The 25,096-nt window shown below is 36.9% G+C and overlaps 1 long non-coding RNA gene across 1 annotated transcript in view; it reads left to right on the top strand.

Moving 5' to 3' along the window:
- Nucleotides 1-25,096, top strand: part of LOC130456505 (uncharacterized) — a 49,775-nt gene that overhangs the window by 20,339 nt on the left and 4,340 nt on the right. Inside the window, exon 1 of the long non-coding RNA XR_008915483.1 lies at nucleotides 1-25,096. This exon is cut by the window's left edge and continues 20,339 nt beyond it. This is a non-coding gene — a long non-coding RNA (uncharacterized LOC130456505).

Raw genomic sequence — 25,096 nt, 5'->3', positions numbered from 1 at the left:
CTAGCAGCAATGCATTGATGCAGGACAATTCTGAGAGACTTATGGGAAGGAATACTATCTACAGTCAGAGAAAGAACTGTGGAATAGAAACACAGAAGAAAAACAACTGCTTGATCACATGGTTTGATGGGATATGATTGGGGATATAGACTCTAAAAGATCATCCTAGTATAAATATTAATATAGTGGAAATACGTCTTGATCAATGACACATGTAAAACCCAGTGGAACTGCTCATTGGTTAGGGTGAGGGGAGAGTAGGGGAGGAAAAGAACTTGAATCTTGTAACCATGGAAAAATGTTCTAAATTAATTAATTAAATAAATAAACTTAAAAAAAGAATATGGTTTGCTCACTAACACCTATCTGAAAGACCCAGTGTCCAGGAGGCAATCATCATAAGTTATAATCCCCAATCTTAAGGGTTACATGAGGTTCTTTACTAGGGGGAGGAGAGTAAACTGGAATAATGGCAAATAGAGCATCATGAGCAGGAAAGTAAATCCCCAAATTCAGATTTTAAAGCTCTTTCCCACCTACATGCACACACTTTCACAAATCATGATTCCTCTGGCATTCCCCACTATGACTGAATTTCCTTAGAGTGGTACCATGGTTGGCATCAAGAGAAGAATGAGCCCTGTTTATGTCTCTATTATTGTTCCAATTTCTATTTCTAAATTCCTTATTTTTCCTCCCATATTTTGATGCTACATGCCTGAACTGCCACAGAAAAACAAGCAACATATTGACTCTCTAATTTCAATGTTGTAATCTGTTGCCTGAGTCAGAGACTTAGTGGCTTTTCATAAAGGAGCTATGAATTCCTCAACTGCAAATGTTAAAATAGGAGCCTAGATATATGTCTTTCTCTATCCTGTTTAATTTTTTCTAATTTTTCCTTTTCCTCTTTCTCACACCCTTCAAAAACAAATTGCTTTGTTCCATATTCATAATAGCCCAGTATGGACAATGCTTGTGAATTTTTTTTTGGGGGGGGAGGAGTAGCTCACAAAATGATGCCATATGATAAGAATATTTGTGGGCTTAATGGGCTCTAAACCAGCATATCTTTTGGCTGCCATGTATAGTCTATCATAAAACTGGTTGGGATGTTCATTTTCTTTTTGATTAACATGAAAATTTTTCCAGTTTTCTGGGAAAATTGTGCAGTCTCTAATTCCTTTTAACCATGCCTCTGTGGCATCATATAACCTCACATTGTCTTCAGGATTATTTGGGTCCCATTGTGGATCCTGTCATGGCCAATGTTTCCCTTCCTCATTTTGAGAGTTATTGCTGTTGGCCTCAAAACTTGCCCATCTTTCTCACTCAGTGCATTAGGTACATTACATTACACCAGCTTAGTTTAAACTCCCTAAAAATGGCCACACTAAGTATGACTGATTCCTGGCTTCATTGTGTATATGAGTTTCCCTTAGCTACAACTTCTGAGTAATGTGGCTTTGCACCCTGGATTATGAGGGATAGAATTGTTTTCAGGTCAGGTGTTGTTTCTTCTTTGTATTTTCAATAGTCATAGCACTTGTTTTTGTTCCTCTCATTAGCTTGCTGTTTTTCATAATTACTGTTGTTATACACTCTATTTTGTGATCTTTGATATTGATAATTTCCAACCCTGTTGTATCCTTGCTCAGATTTGGTTTTCATTGGGCAAAATCAAGTTACATGGCCCATTTTGTTACATAGAAAACGCTTCCTAGTATCTCTTTGTCCCCTTTGTTGGTACTGTGAATTCTGTTGTGGGAATGTTCTAATTGTGGCCAAGTTTTTGACCTCTTTTATTTCTTTTTGTTTTAAAGTTTCTTTGGTTTTCTGCAACTTTTGCTTTAATCCGTCCTTTTCTTTGTCTTGCTCTTCCTGTGTTTCAAATAAGTAAGTGGCTGAGTCCCTAAGTTCTGCCAGAGAAAGAGATTCCTATTTTGGGCAGTAGTTCCAAAAAATTTCTAAGGTGTTGTGTACAGCCTTTGAGAAATTGCATCCTTACATGAGCTATGGATTCTTGGGAGTCTTGGCTATAACCAAGGTAGCTTCAGCATTTTCAAGAAGTCTGTCAATAAACAGAGAAGGGTGTTCTTTCTTCTCTTGTTGTAATTTACCAAATTTCCCTCACGCATTAGGCCTATCACAAAATGATCTAATTGCTTGTAATAGGTCTTCCCTAGCTTTCTTGAGATATGTCATGTTCAGTGATCTTACAAATCGAAGTCTTTGTACACTTCTGGACAGCTGGTTAAGTTATCATCTTGGCGGGCTTTATCAATGAACTTCTTGTGTTTCTGGGGTGTAAAAAGTTCAGAGTAGGATTTCTACATCTATGAAGTAAGGTTCATATAGTCTAAATGCTCTTTTTTAAATCTCCTTTAGCATTTAAATGGTTCACTTATAAATCTGGGCATCCTGCATTTCAGTGAATCCAAGTCCTGTGTAGTAAAAGACTTGTGTGCTTTAGTATGTAGTATTCCTGAGTCAGGTGTTAGTTTGGCAATATCTATGAGAGGCATGATTTTATGTGTCCCCAGGACTTCCTCAGGTTCATAGCTAGTTTCTTTATCCACCATAACTTTTTTGTTACATACTGAAATTGCTATTGCTGTTGGTACATTGGATGCCTCAGTGCCCTTTTTCAAGTCTGTGTTATCTGTAACCATTTCTCCAGTCACTCTCTCAGTATCATTCCCTAGGTTTCCATTCTTCCTTATTCTGTATTCTTGACATATTGCAATTATTATTGGTATTTGAGAAAACAATGTTTCTAGCCTATTGTCCATTATCTTATTTATAGCCTTCTTTCCCAAGATTACTTTGATTCCTTTTGTAATTGATGTGCTTGCCTTTCCTATAGCTACTAAGGATACATATACTTGTAAAATCTGCCATAGTCTGACAAAGGTTTAATTACTCAAATTTACAAAGAGCTAAATCAATTGTACAAAAAATCAAGCCATTCTCCAATAGATAAATAGGCTAGGGATGAATGAATAGGCAGTTTTCAGATAAAGAAATCAAAACTATTAATAGGTGCATGAGAAAGTGTTCTAAGTCTCTTATAATCAGAGAGATGCAAATCAAAACAACTCTGAGGTATCACCTCACACCTAGCAGATTGGCTAACATGACAGCAAAGGAAAGTAATGAATGCTAGAGGGGATGTGGCAAAGTAGGGACAGTAATGCATTGCCTGTGGAGTTGTGGATTGATCCAGTCATCCTGGAGGGCAATTTGGAACTATGCCCAAAGGGCAATAAAGGACTGTCTGCCCTTTGATCCAGCCATAGCTCTTCTGGGTTTGTACCCCAAAGAGATAATAAGGAAAAAGACTTGTACAAGAATATTCATAGCTGCACTCTTTGTGGTGGCCAAAAATTGGAAAATGAGGGGATGCCCTTCAATTGGGGAATGGCTGAACAAATTGTGGTATATGTTAGTGATGAAATACTATTGTGCTAAAAGGAATAATAAAGTAGAGGAATTCCATGGAGACTGGAACAATCTCCAGGAAGTGATGCAAAGTGAAAGGAGTAGAACCAGGAAAACATTGTACACAGAGATTGATACACTGTGGTACAATCGAATGTAATGGACTTCTCCATTAGTGTCAATGTAATGTCCCTGAATAATCTGAAGGGATCTAGGAGAAAAAACACTATCCACAAGCAGAGGAAAAACTGTGGGAGTAAAAACAGCCAGAAAAGGCAACTGCTTGAGTACAGGGGTTGAGGAGATATGATTGAGGAGAGACTCTAAATGAATACTCTAATGCAAATACCAACAACATGGGAATGGATTCAGATCAAGGACACATGTGATACCCAATGGAATCCCACATCAGCTATGGGAGGGGTGGCAGGAGGGGGGGAGGAAAAGAAAATGATCTTTGTTTCCAATAAATAATGTTTGAAAATGACCAAATGAAATAATGTTTAAAAGTAAAAAAAATAAAGAAAAAAATTAAAAACAACAACAACAAAAAAATAAAGACCTACTTCCCCTTTAAAAAAAAATCTGCCATAGTGTAGATAATTCAAATGGCAGTTTATGCCAGTATTTATTAATACTGAATATAGTATCAATAGTGTCATTTATCATGTCAGTTATTATATTATAGATGAAGTAATATCCCCAATATTCCAGGATAGTTCCCACCAACATAATCCAGAACAGCTTTTGGATCATTGTTGTTTCTTATGTGACTTTTTTTTCTCTTTTGTTTCCTGTGTGCTAACTCCCTATATGCTGTCTCTTAAAATGGCTGCCCTGCCCAGACAGTTCTAACTATCAAAGAATGGCAATTGGTGCTGAATCCTTCTAAGATCTGGGGTGCCATTTGTAATAGATGGTAAAATGGGGAAGATTTTGTGATAAGGGGAAAAGGGTGATAAAAGGAATGGTGTCTTCTCCTCCTCTAAGGCTGCCTTCAGCTTTGACTGGTGGGTTCTATGAAGGATTAGATTGAAGAGAATTATGGTGGTAAGTTCTCTTCTTTTTGGGGAGAGAAAGTCATCTCTTTCCCCTTTACTCTCAAGTTTCCTTCTATTAATATTTGAGTCAGTTCTTGAGTCTTTCTTTAAAATTTATTGGAGGGAAACAGAAAAAGGTACAGGGCAAATGGAGGATAAAAATTTAGTGTTCAGGAAGGAAGGAAGGAAGGAGGGAGAAGGGATCCCTAACTAGCTAATATCCTTCCCCCAAAGTCAAGCAGATCAGGTTGGGTTCACCTGACCCCTTCGGGTCAGAATAATGAGGACTGGTTCTTGGCTACACAGTAAGTGTCCCAAGTTCAGATTCAAAGGAAGTAGATGGAAAAATCTTCTTTGTTGGACAGTTCATTTTTCAAAGTCCTGTCCAATAAGTTTATCTACTGGTGCGATCTGAGTTAGGAATCACAGAGAGAAGATCACTGGATCAAGGAGCCAGTTGGAGCTACTTATCTGGTCTATGTGTGAATTTTAAAACCACGCCACCCTACTCAGGCCATACTTTAGAAGATCTGATTTGGCTATTTCCTAATTAGTAACAATGGAGATACTTGGTTTAACAGAATCAAGTCTTGGGAACTATACATTTCTCCACCCTACTCAGTTTAAGAAGATCAGGATTGCTTGCATCATACTCAAAGATATAATTATCTGAGGAAATGGCTTTCAACAGACATGTGCAGAAAAAAGCAGACAGACCTCTGGGCTGTCCTAAGTCAAGCTAAGCTATCAATGGTCCAGCTGAGACACAGGAAAGTGATGTAAAACCATTTATATAAGGCACATCACTTGCTCTCTTTCCCTCCTTTCCTGGAGAGGCGTCTCTGGCTGGCAGCATGCTAAGTGTTCTGACATCTTGGCTTGGTGGCAGCTATTTGTCTGGGTTTGGTGGTGAGTTTGCCCTTGAGCTGATTCAGGCTCAGACATCTTGGCTGAGCCCTTTTGGTGTCACGCTGATTCCTTCCTCCTTACTTTCTAAAGCCTCTGGTCTTCTTTCTGGCACTAGGCAGGAGGGAGAAATCCTACTCCCTTTCCTTCTTCCTTCTTCTTAATCTCTTTCCACTATATCAAATAAATCACCATAAATTTACAGCTGACTTGGGTATTTTATTATTTGGGATTTTCCCTGGCAACCAATTAAATTTTGATTTTAAGTCACAATGCTAAAATTATCTTTATAGTTTTGGCTGACCACGTCAGTTGTGATGAAATACCCTCAATCTTAACTTTCCTAAAACTTTTCTCTACTGTGACTAAGTTCAGCTTTTAATAACTTATTTTGATCAGTTGTTGAGGTAAGTAAATTTGGAATTTTTTCCCTCTCTCCTTAAATTAGATAAAATATATCTGTTTTTCCTTTTTTTTTTGTCCAAAGTGGCAGGACTGAGAAAGCTGTTTAGCTACAAATCCCCTTTCCCTCAGGGAACAACTGTCCAGATCACTCTTAATTAGGAGTGAAGGGAATCTAAAGAGAGTTTTTGCCTTTGCCCTGCTCCCCACATGTTTTGTGAAGCCTGCTAGGAAAATAATTTATATATATATATATAAATGAATACTACATTCTTTGACATTTATATGGTGGTTAAAGAATTAGGGACATTGAGGAATTCAGCATACCTCCAATTTTTTATATTATTAGGTAATGTCATTTTTGTACTCAGTACTGTGTTTAGGGATGCTAACATAAAAAAAGTTTGAAGCTGAAATTCAGAAAAACACAAAATTATGAAGCTAAAATTATCCAAGAATCTGAAGCTAAATTACAGAAAACTATGCAAAAATCTGAAGATAAAACACAGCAAACATAAAAAAACATGAAATATAAAACACAGGAAAATATTTAAAAATTTGAGGTTGAAATGCAGGAGAACATACAATCCAATTGGATGATCTAAAATGTTTTTTACAGAATCAATTGGAAAATATCCACCCCACCAGAAACAGGTCTGGATATGACAGACCTGTTTCTGAAACTCTAAATGAGGAAATTTCCTTCTCCGAAATAGCGATGGAAAACACCTTCTCTATAGCTTAGTTAACAGACTTGTTCTCTCATGATCTGAAAATTTTAGCTGAACTTAATCCCCAAGAACCTTCCCCTGCAATCCCAGTTTCTCATGTTCCTCCTCCTACACAAAACCAAATTCCAGCCCAAAAGAGATCTTGTCCTAAAGAAACTCATCTTAGTCAAACTGATCCACAGATACCAAATTCAATTAGAGGTCTGTTTCCTCTAAGAGAAGTACCTGAAATAGGACAGAATGGGGATTTGGTGACTTTAAGGCACAATATACTGTTTGCTCCCCAAGAAATAAATGAATTTACATGAAATATCCCTACATATGAACAAGATCCCTTTCTAGTAACAAAAAAGATGACAGACATATTTTTTCAGTATAATCCATCCTACAAGGATGTTGAAAATTTGCTACAGGCTTTTTTAACTGAACGTGAGAAAAATAAAATAAGTGCTCATGTCAACAAAACATGGGGGCACAATGTAGCATATTGGCCATCTCAGGATCCCAAATGGGACTATAATGACTCTGAGGATCTTTTACAACTATACCATTGTAGAGAGGCCATCCTAACAGAAATGAGGGAGTGTGCAGACAGTACAGATAAGTGGACAGAATTTGAAAAGATTAAGCAAAATGAGGAAGAGACACCCTCCAGATTCATGGACAGAACAATTGAGTTTGTGGGTAGATACCTGGATTTTGACTTATCTAAAGAAAATTGTATAAGACAAGTTAGAAGACTCTTTGTCAATAACTCTTGCAAAGTGATTAGGGTTTATTTTAGAACACATTGCCCAAGATGGCCAGAGATGGACCTTGAAGAATTGCAGAAAACAGCTCTATATGTTTCAAAGGGAAACAAAGAAAAGGAGGAAGAAAATAATGATGTCTTAGAGGAAATAAAGAAAGAATTGAGATGTTTAAAAGATAAAATGACTAAAACAGAAAGTGGGCATGATAATCAACCAATGACACTTGCCCCTCTCCAGGAATCTAATTATTGATCCATTACCTGCCAATTCTGTGAGAAGAAAGGCCACAAAATGATAGAGTGTATAACTTTACTCAAGATTATCAGGAGGAATATGAAGTTTAATAACAACTACAGAAGCAATAATGATAGAAATAACTATAATAATGATAATGGAAACCACAACTTTAGGAATGATAACTATAGGAATAGATAGATATTGGAAAAATGATAACTCAAACCAAATGAGTCCACATGATAACTCAAGCCAAATGACTCCACAGCAATATAACTTAAGTGGTGCTTGTCCAAAAAATACTCGAGGTGTTAATGCCCCTCAAGGGAGTTCCCTTCAGAGGGGTGCCCAAGGAACTTCCCAAATACAATGAAAGTATGTGTGTGTGTGGTGCTGGGGCATAGGAATCAGAGGATACAACCTTTGATTTTCTGGACCCTGATATCCTACTACCAGTTGTCCCTTTCTACTTCCCCCCCAAACTAATGAACCCCATGTTACCTTAAAGGTGGGTAACACCTATTATGATTGTCTTTTGGACACTGGAGCCTCCAGGTCTATATTAAAGAGTACACCTGATTTACATTGTTATTCTGTTGGCTCAGAGAATGTAATGAGAGTGTTAGGAATACTCCAAAGGGTTAAAAAACTTTCCTCTAGAATGGTGTCTGTAGGACCCCTACAGGTACAACATTTCTTCCTTTTGATGCCTGATTCACCTTTAATTTTTCTGGGGAGAGACCTATGCAAACTTAGAACCACAATAACTTGCTCCCCAGATGGTTCTTTATCATTGGAAGTTCCTGAAGAAGCTTTAAATTTACTCCCTGTAATTCTCTCAGAGAGTCAGTAGGGGAAAGAGCATCCCACCTTTGTAATACCTAAAGATATACTGGAGTCTCTTTGGGCCACATCTTCTTCCGATGTACGCTTACTTAAGTTAGCTGTTCCTGTGCAGATAGAAAGTAAATCTAACCCATCTCCTTCCATTTCTTAATATTCCCTCTCAAAAGAGGCAATAGAGGGTATTACCCCAGTAATAAACTCATTAATTGCACAGGGAATAATAATCTCTTGTAAATCTGAATAAAACACGCCCATCCTGCCTGTTAAAAAACCAAAAAGGGGGCCCGATGGCATGCACCTCTATAAATTTGTACAGAATATGAGGGCTGCGAACAATCATGTTATAAAAAGACACTCCGTAGTTTTCAATGTCAGTACTATTTTTCCTCTATTCCTAGCACAGCTAAATACTTTACTGTAGTGGACTTGTACTCAGCCTTCTTTTCCATACCCATACATGAGAACTCAAGGCATATCTTTGCTTTCACCTGACAGGGCTGCCAGTACTCCTGGAGTCATTTGCCACAGGATTTCGTAGATAGCCCGAGCTTCTTTGCACAAATTTTGAGCCAAGATACATATAATATAAAATTTAAAAAGAACAAATTAATCAAATACATAGATGATCTACTCTTGGCTTCAACAGATGCAGAAGCATGCCAGGAAGATAGTAAACACATTCTTTTGGAATTGCACAAAAGAGGGCATACAATCTTGAAGGATAAGGTTCAGTGGTATCTCCCCAAAGTAGAATATTTGGGGTTCATTCTGACAGCTGGTGCCCATTCTATTTCTCCCAATCTATTGAAAAATATTCAAAAATTGAGTACTCCTACCACTAAGAAACAGTTAAGAGCAATTCTGGGAGCAACAGGGTTTTGCAGACAATGGATTCCTTGCTATGGGGAAATTACTAAACCCCTTATAGCACTAACAAGGGATTTGGTCCCTGAACCCCTCAAATTAGAACCAGAACACCTGTCAGCTCTATCAGACCTAAAACAGGCTATCCTGTCTGCCCCTGCTCTAGGCATCCTAGATTACAACAAGCCATTTAATTTGTATGTACATGAGTGAAGAGGGGTAGCTTCAGGTGTTTTATCTCAGACTTTGGGCCTTCTCACTGCCCAATTGCTTACTATTCTGCCCAACTGGACCCAGTAGCATCAGGAGCACCACCATGTCTTAGAGGAGTAGCTGTTACAGCCTTACTAGTGACAAAAACTGTTGATCTAGTATTGGGATGCCCACTAATAAATATGTGCCCACATGAGGTAGAAGCATTGTTGCTAAGGCATAGAACACAGGCATTCTTGGATCAGCGAATTACAAGGTATGAAATAACCTTGTTAAATAGCAAAAACATTACCTTGAAATGCTGTACAATCCTTAACCCTGCCACCTTGCTTCCAGATTTACCAATTTCAGGAGAACCATTACATAGTTGTGAAACACTAGTGTCCATGGCAGAAAAACCTCGAGATAATCTCTTGGACACTCCCTTAGACAATCCAGATCTGGTCTTATTTACTGATTGTTCCTCTTTTATGAGGGTTGGCATATGCTACACTGGAGCTGCTGTAGTCACAGAATTTGCCACTGAGTGGTCAGCTTCACTGCCCTCTAATATTAGTGCTCAAGGGGCAGAACTCATAGCTCTGAACCATGCCTGTATAATTGCCAAGGATAAAAGGGCAACAATTTATATGGATTCTAGATATGATTTTGGCATTTGTCACTCAGTTGGGAGTCTATGGCTCCAGAGAGGATTTTTAACCCAGCTGGAAAATCCATAGCTAATGCAGAAATTATTAATGAAGTTCTTTCTGCTCTCAAACTGCCTAAAGCCCTAGCTATAGTTCATTGATCTGCCCATACAGGTGTTTCTGACCCTGTCTCTAGAGGAAATGACCGAGCAGATGCAGCTGCAAAACTAGCAGCCATAGAAGGACCTGGATTAATTTTAACATTAACAACCACTGATGACTTAAATTTATCACTTTCCTATAATGAAAAGGAAGTGAAAAAATGGAAACAAAAATTCAAAGCAAAACAGATTAATGTAGTATGGGTGTCATCTAAAGGAAAACCCCTGCTCCCTAGAAGTTTCTATCACCAAATTTGCCAATCTATTCATAAAAATGGTCACTTTTGTACCCAGGGCATCGTGGACTCTGTTAAGAGAGTATGGATAGCCCCTGGTATAACTACCATAGCCTCTAAAGTGTGTTCAGCCTGCTCTACCTGCCAGGCATATAACCTACACGCTTTTCATGGCAAAGCCTTTGGTGGGCATCCTCTGGCTTACATACCTTTTGAGCACCCACAGAGAGATTTCATAACAATGCCAAAGGCCAGACATCATAAATGTTGTCTAGTCATAGTAGATCAACTGACCAGATGGCCGGAAGCATTTCCTGTGACCTAAGCCACAGTGGTTTTTGTTGCTAAGGTGCTTTTAAAAGAAATTATTCCTTGCTTTGGCCTGCCAGCATGTATTGATTCAGATAGAGGAAGTCATTTTACTGATTCTGTCTTAAATCAAATATATTCCTGCTTAGGGATAACTCCCAAATTCCATGTTCCATATAATCCTGAGAGCTCAGGCCAAGTTGAAAGAATGAATAAAGAACTTAAAACTATGATTGGAAAATTATGCAATGAAACCCATTTAAAATGGCCTGAAATTCTCCCTCTGGCCCTATTTTATCTTAGAAGCAGGCCTAGAGGAGATCTATACATCTCACCATTTGTGATGCTTTTTGGACATCCACCTATCTAGGCCAAGCCTTTATCCCCCGCATATACATCATTATTAGGGGGAGATACTACTATTGCTTCCTATATACAGGAATTGCAGCACAAACTGAGTGAACTCCATGAATCCAGAGCTGAAGTACAAGCTGGACCACTAGACTTTTCACTTCACGACCTGAACCCAGGAGATAAAGTGTATATTAAGAATTTCCAGCATACTAGAGCAACTCAGCCCTCCTGGGAAGGACCATTCCAAATATTGTTAACTACTCCAACATCTATAAAGTTTGGAGAGAAGGGCTCTTGGATTCATTGCTCACAAGTAAAGAGAGCATCTTTTAAAGAGAGACTGATTAACTCTATCCTATCACATGAATTGGAGATAATAATCCAATGACAAGTTTTTTGAGAACACATTATATTCCTGATTTTTTCCCTTATTTTTTTATTATTGCTTTTCTTTTATTTTGATTTGAATATTTGATTTTTCCCCTTATCCTCATTTCTTGTACTAAAGGTACATACAATTAATTTTATTTCTCTCTGTAGTAGTATAAGTTTAATATTTGCTATAATATCAATGCATACCCAAAAGCTTTAAACTATGGGAACCTGCCATTTATTGATAAAATGTTATGGGACTGTGATTAATGTTTGTGTCTGATTCCAGAAAAATGGATAAAAATGAGGAGCACAGACTTAGCCTGAAATAGTGCCAAGAGAGCACACAGGTAAAAAAAATAAAGAAGAAACCAATCCAGATAGGATTGATGCACTTCTAAGTCAATACTAAGGACTTGAACCTAGAGTGAGACTCGAAGTTGTGATGCTTGACATATGTTAAGATGTAGGCCTTCCTTGTATCCACACTCTTTGTAAAATACTTACAGACAAGTACCAAAGGTTGGCTATCATCCTGGCTCCCTATATCACTGAGAATGACAAAAATCAGACCAGGCAATGACACTTCCCTATCAAAATAGAATTCTAGTTCCCTCTCTTCTTATAGCATGGCAACTTCCTGTAGTCTTGGTTGAAAATGGGTAAGTGAAATATTACTGCATTCTATCCTACAGACTTGTGGGATAAAAATTACTTTAAATTGGACCTGTACAAGGGCATATTATGAATTTATTCTTGCTTATTCAACATTGTATATACATAGATTTTGGTATTTTGATTCTGATTTTGAATTTTTTTCTCTTTCTTTCTCCCAAAAGTTTAACTTTCTTCCAACGCTAAAATTATCTTTACATATGGTACCAGATATAAGTCAGTTTCCCAATTGCTGGGTCATCTTAACTTTCCCCCCTCTCCAAAGTTCTGAGTTCCTTTTCCTGCCAATCCCTTGAAGCTGTAGAATTCTGCAGTTTTCACCTTTTTCATTTCTATCATAGATGTCAAATCTTCTCTTACAATATTTTACTCACATCCTGAGATATGAGGGAGAGAATGGGATATAATCTCTTAAAGTCACTGCATTGACTTTAAGGTCATGTGTGCAACATCCTTCAGAGGAAACAAGCCCTTAAAGGAGGTGTTGTTTTCTAGTATTGAGTCTAAAGTCTGTGTGGAAACTGAGTAGAGCAGATGAGGCATGTAGAGATTTCATGGGGAGGTTGAGGCAGGAGCAGAGTGAAGTAGTATTGTCACAGAAGGTTAGTCATAGCTTGGAGAGGAGAAAAGGAAATGGCTACGGCTTCAGCAGGTGGGGTAGAATAGGAAGGTCCAAAAATGGTGAGGGCTTTTGGGAGTAAGTTAAAGGGAGAAGGTCTAGGAAAGCAAAAAGAAATAGAGAATGCATTTGGGCGTGGGTGAAAAGAATGTATAGGGTTGGGAAGGGGAAAGGGAAGTTTAAAGAGGGTCCCAAAAAGAGGGAAGGGGGATCAGGTTGAGGCCAGAGAGGGAGGAACAATGTAAGATGCAGTGGAAAATTGGTTAAAAATTTGGCCACTTGATTGAACCTTTGTGGATTCATTAATGAGCATGGTCCAAATGTGCCAATGTTCTAATTATTTTGGGTTTTTATTTCTAATAGTTAATTTTAACTTTTTAAACATCATAAAGACAAAAGATCCAAAATGGGGTCAAACTGGTTCCCCAATTGTGGAAGTTATAATCCTAAACCATTTCTTACAAAGGCTTATGGTTTATTTTTTGTTATTCCTGGCTCTATTGATAGTAGTCCTTGTTCTCATGAGATGAGCAAGGCATGTAAAGAGATCCTTATGGGATAGGGTTCTCACTGCTCATATTCCCCGTTTTCATAAAATAAACCCAAACTGCAACCAGAGGACACATAGTTTTCTGTTCCATTGTCTAAGCACAGCTCAATTCATGTTTTTTCTTTAAAAAAATGAGGATTAAAGAAAGGCAGAGAGAACTGAAGGTCATCCCTTTCTTACTCCTTTATTGTTAACTTTAGACCACTGCCTTTCACTTTTCTAACTTCCGTGTCTGGTTATTATCTTACTTACTTCACTGTTCTTCCAATTTATTTTTGCAACACTTTCCAACAACAAAAAAAGAAAAAGAGACAAAATAATGGACAAATATACACAAACAAAACAGACACCTTACCAAGAGTTTCTTCTTGACTTTTTCAGCTTCTCAGGAATCTGAAACTCACATAAAATGTTTTTTCTACACTCCATATAAGCCACTCTTATGTGACAAAAAAAATTTTAGAAAAAGGCAAGAAAAAGGAGGAATTCAGACTCCCAAGCAGTCACCAGATTGTTACAATTAAAATTCTATGGTGACTGTATATTAATTTATAATTATGTACTAAATAGTGAAAAGTGGATCTGTGGATCCCCCAAGTAAGCCAAGCTCACTGCTTATCTCATGTTCTCATTCAGGAAGAAAAGAGCACTCACCTTCCTTGATCCATAACTTACGCCCCCATGACATCACTTTTTCTGGGTGTAAAAATAAATTTGTGAACTAAAAAATAAAATATTTAGATGGAAAAACTGTTCCAATATAGGTTCAAAACTTTTCAAAACTGTTTAACTCGCTAATCAGATTCAAACTGTTTGGATAGAGGTAATAAAAAATATCCTCAGTGATGAAGTGAAGCTCAAATGTGAACTTCCCTTCAGAGCCAGGCTCAAGGACACTAGAGAGACCCTTATTATAAACATAAACTGTTTATTGAACTATATAAGGATAAATAAAGGATTTCTAATTCTAAGGGATTCTAAATCCATCCAAATAAACTCCCAGGAGCCACAAGGAACTACTTCTCCTGTGTTTCACAGGCTACACTAATCCTTCCTGATCTAACTAACCCAAATTTATACTATCTAAATAAAAACTACTGCTAATATCCTTATAAATCTTAACTTTGCCTTCAAATTATAAAATAGCAAAGGCTAGCTGGTTGAGTCTCAACAAGAATCAAGTTAGGACTCTGATTCTGTTAGGACTTAACAGACTCAGAGACCAAACCAAAGACCAGGTTTTTGTTTGGTATTCTCAGAGTTAAATATGTTAAGCAAAAAAAAAATACCACAATAGATAGTCAATAGTGTTTCCCAATTTGGGAAAGGAAAACACTGAGCTCCTTCCAATATTTCACTCAGATAGAGAGGCAAAGATATTATCTCCTCCAGCCCTAAAAGAGAGTCTCTGAGAATATGTCTCTGCTAACTGCCAGAAAGCAACTCCCAATTGCCAGAGAGACTAATTGACATAGAAAAATGGTTATAACTGTCAGCAGTTGAAATTAACATGCTCTCTCAACTCTGCTTCAAACTCCAGTTCTTTTCTCTAGCCAGTAAAGTTACTTCTTATCCTAAACTAATAAAACAATACTTATTTTCTAATATCATCTTTACATGGGTCATCCTGATAGGACAGATTTGACCTTAGTCTAGGTCAGAGAGTGGTATTCCTGATGCCAAGAGTCATATGAGAGAAGAGGCAACCATCCTCCAGGATATCAGAGAGCTTCAAGGCTTCTGGCTGACTTCCTCCTTATACAAAGAAACCTCAGGTCTTGTTTATAATCCACTCAAAGGGTGGGGGCTGAACAGAAACCCAATTCACTAGAGAACAGCCCAAGACTGTCTTAAAGTATCAGGAAAAAGGTGCAAACTGGTGTTCAATTTTCACATTTTGAAACTACTAATTCATTGGATATAATTTGTTTTAAGTTGAGGAAATATTAATGATGGGTCATGACTTACTTTTGATAAAGGCATAGCAAATTTCTCTGAGACATTTTGTGACTTAAAATCAGCCCTTTATGGCAGTGTTGTGAGACTATTGTTATATTTTAAAGAACTAGGATTTTCTTTCTGTTAAAGAGCTTTATATGTCTTATGATAGAAGTTAATTTCATTTCAGGTCATTTGGAAAATTATCTAATTGTACCTATTAATAACAAATGAAGTGGAGCTGCTCTTTTGAATCTACTATTTTCTGTATAGGTTTAGATTATAATTATTCTTATAATTTATCTTTATGAAGACATGAGGAAAATGGCAATAATTTGTGCCTAGGCAATAATTTGGCCCTGAGCTATAAATGACAAGCATTTTGCTTTTGAAAAAAAATTAGGGATTTTTGATCTGTTTCTTTTCTAAGTTTTGATTTTAGAAATAAGTGTTTGAAATTACTCCTTCCTTGAAGGGAAATGCCATGTACTCTTACAGTCTGAGGACTATCCATGGGAAAGTTGAGGGAATGTCTTTGTGAAGGTAAAGATAGGATATCCTTGATGTGGTTTATCCATTGTGATGCTTCCTTTTGAGCAGGAATGTTTATTATCTGATTAAATCCTGAATCTGGCCTTGGCACCTTAGAGGTGCCAAGTAGGACTTTGTAAGGAAATTAAACCTTGACTTTTGACTAAAGTCAAACAAAATTATAGACAGGTATCCTTCTGTGCTGTTAGGCTTAGGCCTGAAAGACGAGTTTTGGTGCTGTTTTCACTTCCTCTCAGTAAATTCCTATTAATCAGGGCATTTGATCATTGAACTATATGAACACAAAATTAAATATTTATCTAATAGACCAAAGCTGAAAAATATATAAGGTATTAGTTGTAAAATTGAAACCATTCTACTTGAAATTAAATTTGTTTGATATTCGTAGACATAAATAAATATTTGGCCTTGCAATCAGTCATTAATTATTTAAAGTCCTTCAAAGATCTGAGTGGTATAGAACTAGTTAGACAATTAGACAATGATCTGGGAACATGCAACACCAAGTTATAATCCCACTGCTTAAATAAGATTACATCAGAACCATTTTCTGTTCTTTGTTAAAAGAATTTAGTACAATTACTTTTCTTTCAGAAAAATTACATGTCCTATTTTTCGCTGTATCTAAGTGATATCTAATTCTACTTAAGATTTGTTATTTGTTGCATGTCTAAAACTTGCGTATGGGATGTATTCTATAATGTAAATTGATTACACAAGTATGTGGAAAAGATCTGAGAGCATTAGTCTATGTGAGTGTAATATCTAGTTTATTTGAGTATGGTTGGAAAGTGATTGTATTTGACTATAGATAACATATCTCTTAGAACAAATTGACTAGCTTTTAAAGAATCCTATCCCAAGTGTATTGTTATAATAAAAGGGTAAATATCTTTTAACAAATTCATTCATGTAGTCATAAAACTTAGGCACAAAAGCTACGTTTGCAAAGAGTATTGCCATCTTTGGCTCTTGTGTAGAATAACATCCTTAGCAGAACCTTATCCTCTGGGAGGGGTGAGTGGTAAGGGGGATTGAGAAAATTAAAGCTTGAGAAGATTAAAGTGAATAAATGATAAAAAATTACATAACAAATAATAAATAACATGATAGAGATAATTATTATTTGAGAACAAATAGAATAAATAATAGAAAATAATAATTGCTGTGAAAATTTTTGAAGAATTTAGTAAGATCAGAGGAATATATTACAAATAGGAATATATATGCATATGTAAAATACAATTGTTTCTAAGTCATAAAGCATATTATAATACCAAGTTGCAGAAATCAGACATATGTCAAATTTTTAACTAAAAATTTAACTCTAAAGTTTAGATCATCAAAGTTTCTTTCATCTGTTCTTTCAGTTGTTAATGATTTCCAAAGCAAGTATGTTATTCATACAGAAACACAGCAAGAAATTTAGTAATTCTTTAGAGTAGCAGTTCATAATTGGATATCCTTTACATTAAGAAAATTAGAATCCTAGGGTTTGAATTAGCTTTTATATGACCCTATCTATTGGCAAAGCAAAAATTTTAGTGACTGTTAAATCTCAATTTCCATTTGACCTAATTCTAGTTTTTAAAGAATTGTTTTCTTTAGTGAAAAATTTTTAACAAGCTGTTGACTCTGTCAATTCTGTTATTATTTGATTTCTCAACTTCTTTTCAGAAGTTCTTTTGGGACCTGACACTTTCTCACTTTCCATTGAAGCTTCATATGTTTCCTTTTTGTTATTGTTGTCCTTTTCTGAGTTAGTATTTTGATGTTCCCTGTCACTATATTAATTTTCTAAGTTAGGTTTTCTTCTTTGTCTTTTGTTCATTTTTCTGGTATTGTTTTTTTCCTACTTACTATTCTTTGAGAAAATTAAAGCTTGAGAAGATTACTTACTATTTTTTACCTTGTCTGTTTAGGTTCTTCTCTCCTCCAGGGATATAAGGAGCATGGTTCTAAGCTTATAGTGTAGCCTTCTCAGATGCTTGGTTAGGTCCAGTCTTTGCATCCCACAGTGTGCATCTCGAGAGGGTAGCCCTGTGAGCTTCCTATTTGGAGGTTTGTAGCTTTTTGTCCATCTAGTTTATGCTCCCCCTGCTTCTGGTTCCCCTTTTGTTTCATGGGTTGGTCTGGTTTCACTCTGCCATTTCATTGCCCTGGGCATCATGGCCTGTGCTGTGTTGGCCCTTTTCTACCAATTCATTGCTTATGGATGCCTAGTAGTCTGTTGAGAAAGTTCATCTTCTGCTAGTTGTCCTGGATGCCACACTCTCTGGGCTACTCTGTCTTCTCACTCCAGTGAAACATGTTCCTCCCCTTTCCTTTGTTTTGAGGTAATTTTGTGGTTTGGGTAAGTAGGGTATCCCTTACTCCAATGTAGCTCCTAGCAAAGAACTCCAGCCTTTCACTATTTGGCAAAACTACATTCCCCTTTCAGAGGGCAACCCCTGTTCTGATGGGTCTTATCTTCTTTTTGGAACTATAAAGTTCAAATGAATGGTAGCTATGGTTGACTCCTCAGCGCATATAGTTCCTTTTTGGACTGATTCTTATTCTTTGTGACCATAAAGATTGTGCCAACTATAGACCTCTCTCTAGGTCCAAGTATTGTTAGACATCTCCATCTCCTCTCCTGCTTTCTCTTATGTAGACCGAATTTCTTTCCTCTTTCTCACCGAATCTTGTCTCTTGCATCTCTGCCTGGTGCCAGTTGCTCAATGCACTTAGTTCCCTATCCTCAAAACAAACTTTGGTGTTATTACCCTTAGTATTACAGATGAGTAAACTGAGACTGGAAGAGGTTAAGTGATTTTGCTGTCCTCCTAGAGCTAGTTAGTATCAGAGGTAGAATTTGAACCCAGAACTCTTCTGAACTCAATTGTAAGGTTTGCTAAAATACTCTTTGCCTCTTCCAATGATTATTCCACAAACATCCACTGGGCACTAGCCAATATTCCAAGCTGTTAGAGAGATGCAAAGTTTAGTAAGGCATGGTCTCTGCTCTTAAGGAATTTACAATCTAGTATGGGAGATTAAAGAGGTATAAAAATAACTATTTTATGGTAGCATCTGATAAACGTGTTGGAGAAATGAGAGATCTTTTTACTTTCAACCAGATAATCAGGGAAAGCATTCTCTCTCCTTCCCTCCTTTCTCTAACTGACCTAACATTCCCAATCAAGAGATGGTGGAAAGAAGGAAGCAAAGAAAGGAAGACAGGGAGAAAGAGAAAGAGAGACAGTATCTTTTTTCCTTCATCTCTCCCTCTTTCCTTCTTTCTTTCCCTTCTTTCCTTCTTTCCTTTTGTCCTATTTTTCCTTCCTCTCCTCCTTCCTTTATTCTTTATGTTCCCTCTTTTCTTCTGTCTTCATTTCCTCCCTTCTGATACCTTGGCTGCCAAATGTGAAGACTCAGAAACAGAAGTGTAGTCTTGTAGTAAATGCCATAAATGCCAGCATGGCATAGGTACCACTCATTCTGGCCTCTAGGTTATATCTCCTCCCAGAAATAATATATCACGTCTTAAGTTTCTCCTAGCTCCTTCCTGCCCCCCTTTTCCACCCTAGCACAAAGCTTTTTAAAGAGAGAGGAAAACAGTAAATAAAACCCAAATCAGATTACAAGGGCAATGCCAGTACTTTTCCATCCAAGACTATTGAGGCATATAAAACCCTTCTGAACCAGGGAAGGATTGGGCTCAATTAGATCTTGCTGCTGGTAGTTTCCACTTGAGGTATCTATTCATGGCCCAGGGTCTCACTACCCCCACCTCCTCATGTCAAGGAAAGCAGTACCCCCTCCTCACAAGCAAAAGTGATTGTTTTGGGATAATGCCGACTAGGGCTTCTTCAGAAAATCCCTGAACTCCTAGTGTATCCTTGCAAGAAATGCATACTGCTGCTATCTGTGAGTGGTCCAAAGGTTTCTCTTCCCAAGAACTTTTGAGCTCTCTGCTACATTTGAGCAGTACTAAGTAGCATAACCTTTCCCCAGGATTCTTGGTGCCCCGTGCTGCTGGCACTCTTATTATCACCCTTTCAAACTTTCATACATACTCCTAGGCAGGAGTGTGTGTGTGTGTGTGTGTGTGTGTGTGTGTGTGTGTGTGTGTGTGTGTGTGTGACAACTGTAAAAGCTGGAAAGATCCCCTTTGTTTTTTGGGGGGTGTGTTGCAGGTTCTTGGGTAGAAGAGACATAGAGATAGGGACAGAGGAAAATACATTTTAATAAAGAACGAGATGTTGGGAGGTGTAGGCTTTTGAACATTATATGAGATCACGAGGAAAAAGGAATGTAAAAGAAGAGAAAAGGAAGCAGGAAGGGATAGCCTTCATTATATTCAGCTATTGGTTATGGTGTTTGGGCATTATCCTTGCTCTTTTACCCCACCCCCATTCTTTGCTTATGGTCATGGCCAGTGTATAGGTTAGACATGGTGTGGAAAAATGGATAGTTCCAGCCAGTCCTCTGGCCTGGGACATATTATGCTTGTTATTGTCCCTGTTAGTGACACAGGTAAGCATTTCAGGGTATACAATCACCAAAATGAAAACATTAGCCCAGACTTCCGGTCTCCTCAGCCCTTTTCTCCATTACTTCCTCTCCTCTCTAAATCCCTCACCCTCTCCTCTGAAAGCCTGTTCCAATTACTCTGGCCCTTGCTGTTTCCTTTCTCTCTCTGAACTCCCACAGGTGCCTTTTAATCTGGCTCAAACCAGACTGTAAAATACTCCATGTCCACATAGCCTTCAGTTTGCCTTCCTGTGGAGCTTTAGCAAATGAGGGGGGGAAAGCAACAACAACAACCAGAACAACAACAACAAAAACCTTCCCACATTCTAATGGAGCACTTGTTTCTTCAGATACTGCCCACTGTCTATACCACTCATTTAGGCTGGCACTTAATCACCTACTTATTGTCTTGCATTAATAACAATTTCATGTGTGTTAGTCTTGATTTTCTGAAAGAATAGTCAACTCCTTATGTAACGGCAAGAGCCATTCCTAATACTTAAAACAAGTTGGTTTTTTTCCTTTCCAAGTGTGTTGGATATACACCAGGTGCTCAATGAAATGTTGTAGAGATAGGGAAAGAAAGGGAATTAGCATTTATTAAACTATTATTATATGCCACGCACCATGATAAACACCTTACAAATATTGTTTTGGAATTTTGAGAAAAATAACAAAAGAAGGGAAAAGGAGAAAGAAATGTAAAAATAGGAGATGGAAGAGAGGGGAATGTGGGTAAATAGATTTCTGTTCTACTTGGATTTAAAAAAACCCTTTTAGAAATCCTTACCTTGTGTTTTAGAATTGACACAAGTATCGGTTCCAAAACACAACAGCAGTAAGGGATAGTCAGTGGGGGTTAAGTGACTTATTCAGGAACATATAGCTAGGAAGCGACAGAGGTCAGATTTCAACTCAGGTCCTTCTATCTCCAGGCTTGGCTCTCTATCCATTGAGTAACCTAGTTCCCTCTGCCCTTAACTTTTAAAATAGTTATTTAGTTCAACATATATTTAATACTTCTGCATAGGGTACTCTGCTAAGCATAGGGGATATAGAGCCAAGCAAACTCATTTCCTTTGTGAAGATTACATGTTTCTTTGCAAAGAAACAGTATATATCAAAGATGAATAAAAATAAAGGATATAGAAAGTTATATAAAGTTATTTTAAGAGAGAGCACACTAATAATTGAGGACATTTGGAAAGGCCTCATGTAGTAGGTAGTACCTGAGCTGTTCTTTGAAAGAAGCTAAGGATCTGGGGAAGAAGAAGTGATGGGAGAAAACATACCAGACATCTGGGAGTCCTTATGTAAAAGGTGGTCCTATACAAGAGATAGCTAACACACTGGTTTGCTGGGAACAGAAATTTAGTTAAAGAGAAAAATATTCAATAAGCCTGGAGAGAAAGGCAGGAGCCAGATTGTGGAGACATTAAATACCAGACAGAGAAGTTTGTCTTGTGTCCTCAAGATATCAGAGAATCACCAAAGGTTTCTGAAGAGGATATTCTTGAAGTTAATTGGTTGCTTTAAGAATACAACTTGGCATCCATAGAGAGGATGAATTGGAGAAAAGAGATGGGAAGTAAAGAGATGAATATGGAAGCTCCAGCAATAGTCCAGATGAGAGTACATGAGAGCATGAATTTGAGTAGAGACTGTGTGATTGGAGAGAAGGGAACAAATTCACAAGATATTGTGGGGATAGACTTGTCAAGACTTGAGAACTAGTAGCATTATAGAGATAAGGGAAAAAGAAGAGTCAATGATGACTTCGAGGTTCTTGTAGATGGAGGTATGGCAATCAATGGTGCCTACTATAGTTCTCTGCACACAGGTGGGTACTTAATAAAACGTTTGGAGTTCATCCAAATGCTATCGAGTCACTTCCAGTTAGTGAGAGGGGCTCACCATCTCACTAGTGAGCCCATTTGTTTGAATAGTTATTATGGCTAGAAGATTCTTCATTATACTGAGTTTAAAATCTATTTCCTTGTATTTTCTCTACATGCCTACTCTTTTGCAGCATATTTGGCACAAATTCTGCCCTTTTTGGACCTACATGTAATAAATAGAATCCACCTATGATATAACAGCATTTTAGATGACTTAGTCTTCTCCAAAATATTGGCTCAAGAAGAATAAAATATGTAGACTAGCCATTTGGGGAAAATATCCTAAGCTATAGGCAAAGGTAGTGGAAAAAGAGGTGAAGAATAAAAAAAAAAGTGTCAATTCTAGAGATAATTGTGGGGGGAATATAATCTAAATATCTAAATCTAAATCAATCTAAAGTTGGAATTGGAGTCAGGAGAGTCCTGGATTTGAAGGTTATTTTCCACACTGAATTACTTTGCTGGTATTTACACTTTAAATCTGATCTTTAATTGTGGACCCTGAGGGGAAGAGTTAGGCTTGAAGTCAAAACACCTTTGTTGGAAATCTTGAATATATCATTTTGGGCAATCAATTAAATTTTTGACTTTAATTTTATCAACTATGAAATGAAAGGACTGGATTCATTAGTGTGAAAATCAAATAGAAATTGGTCCACTAACCATAAGGATTCCTGCAGTCACATATTCAGTTAGAAAGCCATGCAATTACATTATCTATATGGTATTGCATTTTAATTTATTTTGTTAATTCTGCCCCCCGCCCATTTAAATTTTAATCTGATTAGAAAGTATGCTCTATGGTATCTGACACCTCTGGTTTAGATGATCTTTTGGGTTGCTAAGATTCCTCTAGCTTTGAACATGGAATCAGAGCAAGTGAGGAGAACTGTGGGCAGTAGGGATTATATAACACAAAAGTGAAGTGAAAGAGAATTCAAATTATAGGAAGTAGAGACATGAGTTCAAATCCTACCACTTAATTTCTCTGAGCTTCATCTTCCTCATATGCAAATGGAGATAATTTACCTTTTTTTTAAAAATAGCATTTTATTTAAATAATATATAATAATAAAACTAAAAATAAAACCTTTTTACAGGGTTGTGGGGATGAAATTGGATATTTATAAGAAGCACTTAACCAACATTATTTATTTGTCAAACAAAGTGTTATATAAAGACCATCTTATTATTAAGATTTCATTCTCATCTTTTTCAATAGGGTTCAGGTAGAAAGCTTAGGGACAAGTTACAATCTTGCTATACATTTTTTATATTTCATGTTCTGATTAGATCATAGGAGGATAAATAGTTAAATAGCACCTGCTCTATAGAGTTATAAAGGCATGATTAATATAATTCTTGCAGCAGAGAGGGCAATGTTCCCACATGATTTGGATATTCTTAGCTAGATTTCTGTATTTTGAAAGTTTTGCCATCCTCTCTAGTTTGAAAATTATGAATATTTGGCATGATAGCAGGAATTAAAATGCTATTCTTAAGTTTTTCATGATCATCATTAGGTCTGAGAGATTGTAGGCAATTCTTTGGTGTGAGATGATGCTTTGGCTATAGTAGACTTTACTGGTTGATGTCTAATTTAGTATGGGGATTTGTTGTCTGTCAGTCCAGACAATCCTCTTGGTTCCATCCTGACATAAGCTTTGTCCAGGAGTAGGCAAGGACTTCTGTGATAAAAACCCACATACATAGGGCAGTTTTGTAACAAACTAGTAGTTTTCAAAGATAAGGAAATACAGCTGAGGCAATGGTGATGATGGCAAAAGATAATAGGCTTTGGATATATATGACTCTTGCTAGTAGGTCATATCTTGCCAGATATTTGGTAGATGTTAACTTTTTCCATCCTATAGTTATGAATTACACAATCAGTAGCATTTCCTTGTTCTATCTACATTGATCATTAAGTGTTGCTCATGAAATAGAATTCTTTCTGTAATTTCTGATCATAATGGGCTTGGTTCTGAATTGCTGTCATAACCACCTTATTTCCTCAAACAAGTTTACACAACTGAGCCATTTGTTTGTCTTTTATTGGTTGACTTTTTGCTGATTAAATTCATGTAGCTATTGCCAATGGAGACCTTTTGATTTCCAGCTTGTATTTTAGCCACATCAGAAGACTCCATCCAGAGGGAAGCCATTTTAGCTACATTTGACCAATTCAATTGTGCATAGTTATTGTCAGCTTTGGCTATTAATTGATGAAATGATATTGTCTTGTTTCAAATGTATTTATGTCTGGGGTTTTGGGGTTTGGGGACTTACTTATTATTTGCTCTAAGAATGTCCATTTTGCACCTTTTCACCATGGATCAAGTTTTACTTTTGTTTTTTACTAATCTATTTATTCATTGATAAAAAGTACATAGTACAAGCCCTTTACCATAAGTATTCTATAAAAGATTTCAGGAAACTCTGGATGGTACAGATATAATTAATTTTACCTAATTTAGAAAATTTTAGATTCCTCTTCCTTTTTGGTGAGGAGGTATTTATTTTTAAGCTACCTTAAAAAGTCCTAAGCTATGTTAGACTAATAGGCCACATATTTTTTAATATTGGCAATTATTATTATAGAAGAAGAAGTTAAAACTATGTGGGAATAAGTTGAAGTATGTGCCCTCCTTATCTTCTTCTATACAACCAGAATTGTACCAAATTGGATTTTGGTGAGTCTGTAGAAGATAAGCTTATACCTTAATACTCATTTAATTATAAAAATGATCATTTTTTCTTCTTACAACAATCCACAGAACATAAAGAATAACATGAGGATAGAGACATATCTGCAGCCTCTTTCTAAATAAATCCCATTACGAAGATGAAAAGAATGAG

The sequence above is a fragment of the Monodelphis domestica genome, chromosome 1 (assembly GCF_027887165.1).
Source record: "Monodelphis domestica isolate mMonDom1 chromosome 1, mMonDom1.pri, whole genome shotgun sequence".
In the NCBI taxonomy this organism is placed as follows: domain Eukaryota; kingdom Metazoa; phylum Chordata; class Mammalia; order Didelphimorphia; family Didelphidae; genus Monodelphis; species Monodelphis domestica.
The sequence above is the reverse complement of the archived record's forward strand: the minus strand, read 5'-3'. Positions and strand labels throughout refer to the sequence as shown.